Raw genomic sequence first — 9,862 nt, 5'->3', positions numbered from 1 at the left:
GGATGTAAAATTTAGGGGGGCGCATATTAAGTGACGACAATATGCGGCGGTATTAAAACTATCAATTTTCAACGATGACTATTAATTTCGCTCTTTTAACTTGTGGTTCATGCGTTATTTTCTAAAACTTTCTCTTTGAGGATGAGATATAAAGAAAAAAAATTGAGAAACTTTATGTTCGAAGGCCACATAGATTTGTCATTATTAACGAAATCAAATTTTAACTTAATAAAACTTCTAATTTTTTTTATTTTATATTTAATTTTTTAATTTTAATTTAAAGTTCAGAAGTATTTTTAAAAAATAATTTTTTAGACCTTTTTTAATACGAGAAAAGTGAGGTAAAATAAAATTTTAAAAGTAAAGTTTTAATTTTATAAGAAATGCTCACCCTTAACGTCTATACATAAAAAAACCAATTTAATTTAACAAAGACTTAATGATAGACATTAAAATTATCTCAATTAAAAAAGATAGAAGATGAGTCCAAGACAAATAAATTAGAAAATTAAAAACCAAACCAAATAAATAAAAAAATTTTAATGCATGTGTCCAAGTCAAATAAATTAATAAAAAATTAAAAAGTAAACGAAATGTGGGGGAGGAGGTCGAACCGTGGCCCATTGCCCAAAACATAGAGTGTATGCCATCTAGGCTAAGGGCCCGCTTGGTACACGTGATGAAATTATTAAAGAGAATGGATAAATAAAAAATATGAGAGGATATATAACACTACCATCTAATAATAACATTGTTTGGTGCATTTTATTAAACTTGGGATTACAATTACTTATAAACATAGAAAGACAAATATGCCTTTGACTATCACCAAATTTACAATCAATTACCGTGACTTATCTCTTCTTCATTTTATACGCACGGTTCCCCATTCATCTCTTCTTCATCTCTTTTTCATCTCTTCTCCAGATCAATTTTCCAACTCAATGAAGCCAACCAAAACGGTGAGTACATCTGAAACTTACGTATATATATACGAACATAGGTTCTTTGTGCGAGCAAACCACTGATTTCGCAATTTTGTTTCTGAAATATGTTTTTTCAGGCATTTTTTGATCGTGGCTTCGACGACCCACAATATTGCTTGACGAATTTATGGGTGATACCAGAGGAAAGCTTAGGGTGCCTCTCAATTGCCACTCCCGACCAATGGTAATTTTTCTAACTCATTTCAAATATAATTCAATATACAGTGGTTTTTGGGTACTTACTAAATTGTAACTAAATCCACATCTGGTCATCTAAAAAAGATGTATTGAAGTCATAAACCAAATGTATGCGTAATTGTAATTTACAATTTGAATGATTTGTGTCTCCAATTATTTTACGTAAATAATTTTAGGCATGATGTATGTTTGATTAAAGTCCCTTTATACAATGCCTTTTACACAAACGTGCTTGTTATTTATTCAATGGATAGATTTAGATGGTATTTATATTTGTGATTATGTAACACCCAGTATTTTTAGCACGTAAATTCGCATGCATAATTAGGGATTTTATTTATTTAGAATTTTAGATTATGGGTTAAATAATTATGTGAAATTATGTGTGCATGTTTTAAGTTATTTTTAAGCATTTAACCCATAATTAGTGATTTTTCATGATTTATGAAAATTAATTGTTTTGATCGCGTAAACGGGACCGTGGACGGACGAGATACCAAAATATTTAGCCAAAAATATTTTATGAGTTTTATGAGCCTTAAAATAATATTTTAAGGTATTTTGTTAAGAAAAATTTAGTATTTAGTTATATATTTATTTAAGGGTTTATTTTTAGCCAAAATAAGTCATTTTAATGACTTTTATTAAATTTTAAAAATCCCTTAAATTTATATTTCGGGATTTGGGTTGTGTTATCAGAATTATTAAGTTATTATGGAGTTTTAAATATTTAATTAGGTATGATTTTATTTCTAAATTAGTTAATATCCTATTTTAATTCTATTTATCAAATTTAAAACAAACCTACCCTATCTCTCAACCCTAATCAGCCGACTCCCACCTTCTTCCAAACCCTCTTCATGCCTCCATCTCAGAAAAATAGTCCTCCATAGCCGATCAACTCGTTCTTTGAAGATTTATCGAGTTTTTGGTCCGTTCGTCGTCCCGGAGCCCTTATACGCATCAACCTACTTCAAACAATTATAAATGCATGTTTGATTCCTTTTCTTCTATACTATATAAGCTATTAAATCTCTTTTCATCAGAATCACCACGATTTTTACGTTAGAAAATCTGGAAATTTGAAGCATGCATGTTTAGTCATGTTTTTATTCATGTTTTTGCTTGTTTTCTTGGACATAGCCACGTTTTTCAGCCATGGGAGGGACCAGACTGCTGCTGGTCGTGTAAGGGTGTGAGTGAGGGTCCTAGGAGTCATTTGGCTCAGTGGGATCGAACCAGGAAGGGCTAGGAACAAAGCCATCTCAGCTGGTTATCTTGGGGTGCACAGTTTAGGGTTGTTGGAAGAGGGGCTCGGTCCTGCTGTATGGGGCATGACTGAAACCGAGCCATGGTAGGTTAGGACCGTCAGGACCTTCCCAAGGTCCTGCCGGTGGCGCTCCGGCCGGCCATGGCCGGAGCAAGGAGGGCTGCTGCTCGCGCAGCCGAAGGGAGTAGGGAGGGGGGGTATGGGTTTTGGGCTGGGTGCTGGGTCGGGTCTTGGGGTCAGGGTCGGGTCAGTAGAGTTTAGGGTCGGGTCAAGTGAGTCTGGGTCCAGGTTAGGTGGGCCGGACTCGAGTATTTTAATTTTTTAATTAATTAAGAGATTAATTGGTTTTGGGCTTTTATTAATTAGTTAGAAAATTATTTGGGCCTCCAAATAATTTTATTTGGGCTTTAAATAATTTATTTAAGTCAGCCCAATGATTTTATGGGCTTGGGCGCCATGAGAATTTTTGGGTCAGTCAGTGGATTTTTGGGCCAGTCTAGAATTTTATTGGGCTTAATTAAGTTAATGAGCTTAAATATTTTTATTTAGGCCCAATTAAGTTTAATTAAGTTATTTGGGCTAAGATATGATTATTGGGCTTTTATTTAAGTTTAATGGGCTTAGAGTGAGTGACCAGCAGTTTGGACCAACCCATGAAAAATAAATAAGTCCGGGATATATATTTAATTATTTTTATGCATAAAGTCTATTTTAAGTATAAGTATATTATATTATGAAAAATTAATTAAATATATATTACAGACATATTTTCAGTGCATGCATTCATGAAATAATTTTATGGCATGATTTAATGTTTAAGGTTGAGCTAGAAAATAATTTTATGTTGGAAGTTAAAGTAGTGTGACAATTTAAGGGGGACCAGTCCCCACATGTTAAGGGCAGTTTACTGTCAATTTAAGGGTAGTTTACTACCAATAAGAGGTGATTCGTCACCGCCGCGTACGTTGGTTCTAAGAGACTGATCAGTCGAACTTTTAAGTTTAAGGTTACACTACGGATATGACCATGCGATGTTAGAAAATGTTATGCTCAACAATGTTTATGTATGTAATATATGATTATATATAAGATCAAGTTTAAGCAAGATTTTCAGTCATGATTCATGATTTTTAAGCATGCTCATTCATGTATATGTTATGTATTAGTATTCCAGTGATTTAAATTATTTTAAACCCTTGTTATGTTAGCATGTTGAGCCTCTAGGCTCACTACACTTATATGGTGCAGGTGAGTATGTAAAGGAAGATGTAGTTCCTACCGGTGGTGAGGACGTATGAGCGGACATGCAGTGATCCCCCGTGACCGCCGGCTGAGTCTTTATGGATATTTTTAAGAATTTTTAAAAACTCTATTTCTTTTATGTTTGTCAGTGGTGAATTTTAGTACTATTTTTATTAAATAATTTTTTTTGCATGCAAACTTTTAAGTGGATTGTTTGACAGTATTCTATTTAAGTTTGACTCAGTTATTTAAGTAAGAATGTTGCATTTTATTTATGTTATTTTTAAATCTGTTTATTTTGTGCATATATGTATGGGCATGTATGTACATCTATTTTACTTAGTATTATTTAAAAAGAAAAAAAATTCCGCATTTATTAGTAGTAGATGTTTCAATTGGTATCAAAGCCGCGTTCTTGGAGGGGTCATCACTGCTATGCGAGCTCAGAAATCCACGCTACCGGTCTGTAAGTTTTAATTGCTTTTAGTATGATTTAGTAGTATCATGTTTAAGACTTAAGCATTTATGTTAGCAGAAAATTTTTAGGTACTTAGTTATGCATGTCGATTTACGTAAAGAAATATGTGGTGGTGCAGAATGCCTCCGAGACCAGTGAACAGGCGTGGAGGATCCCCACCTCCGCAAAACCCTCTATCAGCATTGGAGCAAGCCAATGCAAACATGATGGCAGGGATTACTGCTCTGTTGGAGCAGCAGGCAGCACGTCCGAGACTGTCTCACGATGAGGACGTGGCGGAGAGGTTCCAGAAGAAGGGACCTAAGGAGTTCGCAGGTGCCACAGATCCACTCATTGCTGAGGGGTGGATCCGTTCTTTGGAGAGCATCTTTGCTTACATGGGGTTGACTGATGCGACAAGGTGAGATGCGCAGTGTACATGCTGAAGGTGATGCAGACTTATGGTGGGAGAGTGCATCACGGGGAGTGAATCTGACTACTATGCTATGGGAATATTTCCGGAGGATGTTTTTCTCCAATTATTTCACTGAAGACGTGCGCAGTAGGATGATTCGAGATTTCATGAGTCTCCCCATTGATTGCTGACAGTGCACCTGAGAAGATGAGACAGTTTATCGAGGGACTCAGGGCAGAGATCAAGCATGACGTTCGTATGGCGGACGTCCTTACTTATGAGACGGCAGTCAGTAGAGCCTTGCGTTTGGAGGATGGTAGGAGAGAGATCCACAGGGAGCAGCAGGGTAAGAGGCAGTTTTAGTCTGGATATCAGCGACCATCTTCGCAGCCTCCTGCGAAAAAGCAGTATACTGGGCCGTCTAAGGGCCCGAACCAGCAGAAGCCACAGCAGCAGAGACAGCAGCCTAGGGGCGGGGCCCCTAATGCTGGAGGATATCCTACTTGCCCGAAGTGCCAGAAGATGCATCCAGGACCATGTCTTCTAGGAGCGGGCGTCTGTTTTCATTGTAAGGAGCCAGGGCACCAGATGGCCAATTGCCCGAGGAAGAAGAACACTACAGGGAGAGTGTTCGTGATGCAGGCTGAGGAGGCAGACCCAGATACCTCCTTGATCACCGGTATATCTTACCCCTAGTATTTTATAATTTCTTCCTTTGGTTAAGAATTTCGATTTTTCTTTGTGGAATAATTTGTTATTTGGGATTTTTCTATCTGCATGTTAGAATATGAAGCATTTTTTACTTGTGATTAGAATTAAGGGTTATTAGTGACTCATCTTTGGGGGAAAATTTTAGTAGTGGTATGAAGTTGTTGGGATTCTTCTGCGTGCAGGGAGAATTCTAGTTGGAGGCAACTCCACGTTTGCGTTGCTAGATTCAGGGGCTACGCATTCGTTTATCTCCCTAGAGTTTATCAGACGGATAGGCATCACACCTGAGATTGCCGACAGTGGTTATGATGTCACTATGCCGTCAGGACAGATTATTTCTACCTCTAGTGTCATTCGAGAGCTGGAGTTGGAGCTGTAGGGGCACTCTATTCGCGCAGATGTAGTGGTTTTGCCGTTGAGCGGGTTTGATTTGATATTGGGTATGGACTGGTTGACAGTCAATGGAGCTTTGATTGATTTTCGTCGGAGGACGGTGTCAGTGAAACCGCCGGGAGGCGACCCGTTTACTTTTCATGCATCTCAGAGCAGTGATATTCCCCAGGTGATATCTCTTATTTAGGCAAGGAAGCTGTTGAAACGGGATTGCCGAGGTTTCCTAGCGAGTATTGTCACGGCCTCAGAACCAGCTAGTAGATTATTATCAGAGATAGAGGTGGTTCATGATTTTCCGGACGTCTTTCCGGAGGATGTTGCAGGGATTCCACCAGTGAGAGAGGTGGAGTTCAGTATCGACTTATTGCCAAACACTGTGCCTATCTCAAAGGCACCGTACAGACTCGCTCCTACCGAGATGAAAGAGTTGAAGGAGCAGATTCAGGAGTTATTAGAGAAAGGCTTTGTTCGTCCTAACTTTTCTCCATGGGGAGCTCCAGTGTTATTTGTGAAGAAGAAGGATGGCCGTATGAGACTGTGCATCGATTATCGAGAGCTCAACAGAGTCACCGTGAAGAATAAGTACCCACTGCCGAGGATAGAGGACTTATTTGATCAGTTGCAGGGAGCTTCAATGTTCTCCAAGATCGATCTACGATCTGGTTATCATCAGCTGCGAGTTAGAGATGCAGACGTGTCCAAGACTGCTTTCCGGAAACGTTATGGGCATTACGAGTTCTTAATGATGCCATTTGGGATGACCAATGCTCCAGCGGTTTTCATGGATCTCATGAACCGGGTATTTCAGCCGTATCTTGATCAGTTCATCATAGTCTTCATTGATGATATCTTGATCTACTCTAGGAGCGTTGAGGAGCATAGGCAACATCTACAGACAGCCTTGCAGACTTTGAGGGAGCATCGTTTGTTTGCCAAGTTCAACAAGTGCGAGTTTTGGCTTGAGCAGGTGGCATTTCTTTGTCACATTATTTCGAGAGATGGGATTGCAGTGGATCAGTCGAAGGTTGAGCCAGTGCAGAAATGGGGTATTCCGAGGAATGCTTCGGAGATTCGCAGTTTCTTGGGTTTGGCAGGATATTATAGGAAGTTCATCAAGGGTTTTTCTTCTATTGCAGTATGTAGTAACCCGGAACCCATTTTAAGATAATAATATGTTAAACATGATTAAGGGTTGGTAATTGATCTATTTCGGAGTGTTATTGGACTTCGGAAGAGGAATTTGGGCTTTTGACTTTGGGCCAGATCGGAAGCTCCGATCCCAGTTCGGAAGCTCCGATCCTGACCACTTCGGAAGCAGATCGGATGCACGGGGATCGGACGTTCCGATCAGGAACGGAGGTTCCGATCTTAGCCAGCCAGCAATGCCCGATGACTCAGCCGTGAGTTTTGACAAGTGTTGATCGGGGGTTCGATCGGAAGTTCCGATCCCGGAACAGTGGTTCCGATCCCGAAGTGTCGGACATGCACAGAATGAGCTGGAATCGGAAGCTCCGATCCCGAGATCGGTGGTTCCGATCATTGCCGAGATTTTGGCTATAAATAGGGCTCATTTGCTTCAGTTTTGAAATACGAATTCCCGCGTTTCCTTCTTCAGTTATATAGTGTGAGATATACACTTGAGGGCCCTATCGGTTAATAGTGAGGTTCTGAAATAACCACCGTGAGGTTATAGTCATTCAGGACTAGCGACTCCAAAGGGCTAACTACGGACGAAGGTATGGTCCGAGAATCTATTTAAGTTTTGGGAGTACTTATTAGCTTAGTTAAGACTTATAGAATTTATGTAGTGATACGATGAATTTTTGAATATAGGCTTGGAACCTAGGATCCTATTATACTTGAACTAGCCTAGAGGTACGTACACATTGACTGAGATTGCCAGCGAGTATACATGTTTATATGTTGCATTTATTTGGCATTATTATATGGCATGATGTATGTTTTACCGTTTTCTATACTCATATGTCATGTGCATATACACGTTGAGCCTATTTCTTGTTATACCTGATTATAGAGCCGCTCATCTCTATACTCGATAGTCTGTCACTGAGAGTACCGCGACGGCGGGGGCATTTATGTCTGTCTACTCTGGTGTACTAGACGAGTGTGGTTGCACCCAGAGGTTGATCCGTGCGGTGGCAGCACTCATATGGCGCCGGTACTGAGCATGACTTTTCAGATGACCCTGTACCAGTCATCATGTTGCATGCATTATATACATATGTTTACTCATGTATATGTACTGGGCGTAGCGCTCACGTCCTAGTTGTTATCTTGGACACCCTATTCCATGGGGCAGGTCGCAGGATGGACGGAGCTGGTAGTTCAAGGCAGGATTAGGGAGCAGGAGCCTTGAGGATTTTATTATACAGCAGGATTCGATATAGCTGTATAATGTTTACTGTTTAAGATTTCGATTTGGTTGTATCACTACAGATTTAAGTCTGGATTATGTTACTAAGCTGATATGTATATTTTGATTTTGTTTCCGCATGTCTTACTCTGTTAAGTTATTTTGCTGTATTAAGTTTAATGCATGCTATTAGTTGCCAGTAAGTAGGTGATACCATGCAGGGTCACTACATTTTTGGTATCAGAGCATGCTTAGATTTTGGGATTAGTACTTGGGATTTTAATGTGCAATTCTTTTCAGGATATGGCTGACGAGAGTCACGGTAGTGTTGGCCAGGGAAGTGGTCATCATCATCGTCGCCATCATCATCAGGATGATCAACATCGTCCTCATGAGGGTCGACGTCGCTATACTATTAATAAGTTTATGCAAGTAGGACCGAAACCCTTAGTGGGAGGCGAGAATCCTGAACAAGCTAGAAGCTGGATGTCTAAACTTGAGAGCACGTTCCGAGCTTTTGAGTGTACTGAGGAGCAGAAATTGGAAGTTCTAGAATTCGTTCTAGAGGATAGAGCACGTTTTTGGTGGGATGCCAAGGTTGCTCAGGCACGTACTGAGAGAGGACAGGTGACTTGGGGGGATTTCTGTCGGGAGTTTCAGAAATTATATTTTCCTCCGGCTGTTCGCCAAGCACGATCTATGGAGTTGCTTACTTTGAGGCAAGGATCAATGACTATTGATCAGTATCAGCAGCGATTTCTTGATCTGCTACCTTTCAGTCCTCATATCAATGCGAGTGATGCGTCGAAATATGATATCTTTCTGCAAGGCCTGAACCAAGATATCTACTCTCAGGTTGTCGTCTGTGATGACCCGGTATCTTATGAGACTTTGGTGAACCGTTGCCGTCTTGTGGAGACCAGCAACAGGCGTGGACAGTTGATGATGCCAGCACAGCCTAGTGGATTTATTGAGCTTCGAGCTCAATCTGTTGTGTCATCTGTACCTACGTCTTCTTCTACTCCTACTACTTCGTCTGGTTCTCGTGATTCACGAGGTAATTTCCGCTTTGGGAAGAAGAAGAAGAAGGAGGAGTTTTGTAGCCACTGTGGTGGGAAGCATCCTGTAGCTTCATGTTGGAGAGCTACTGGTGCTTGTTATATTTGCGGTCAGCAGGGACATCTGCGAAGAGATTGTCCTCAGCGCATGGGTTCTGCTAGTAGATCGGGATCCCAGGTTGGATCTTAGGCTTCTACTTTTCCACGTCAGCAGCCAGCACCACAGAGTTCTTCTGGTTTTCGTCCCCAGACTCAAGGGCAGGTGTTTGCTCTATCTCAGGAGCAGGCTACTGAGGGAAGCGATCGCATGTTGGCAGGTAACTTCTTGTTATGTGGTATTCCTGCACTTGTATTAATTGATACGGGAGCATCGCATTCCTTTATTTCTAGTCGCTTCGTTAAGAGACATAGATTACCTTATGTATCATTAGATATGGATTTAGTTGTATCTACTCCGTTGGAGCAAGAGATAGTAACTAAGCGTCTAGTGATGGGTTGCCTTCTGGAGTTTGAGGGTAATGTGTTATCGGCTAATTTGATGATATTAGCGATGACGGATTTTGATTGTATTTTGGGAATAGATATGCTGACTTTGTATCACGCTACTGTGGATTGTTATCAGCGTTTGGTACAGTTTCATCCTGTTGAGAGTAATAGCTGGTACTTTTATGGTGAGGGTGCGCGACCTCCGATGCCACTTGTTTCGGCTCTGAAGGCATGTCATGTCTTGGAGTCAGGTGGGGAGGGCTACCTCATCT

The sequence above is a fragment of the Henckelia pumila genome, chromosome 1 (genome assembly GCF_033568475.1).
Source record: "Henckelia pumila isolate YLH828 chromosome 1, ASM3356847v2, whole genome shotgun sequence".
In the NCBI taxonomy this organism is placed as follows: Eukaryota; Viridiplantae; Streptophyta; class Magnoliopsida; order Lamiales; family Gesneriaceae; genus Henckelia; species Henckelia pumila.
Note: the sequence above shows the minus strand (reverse complement) of the source record.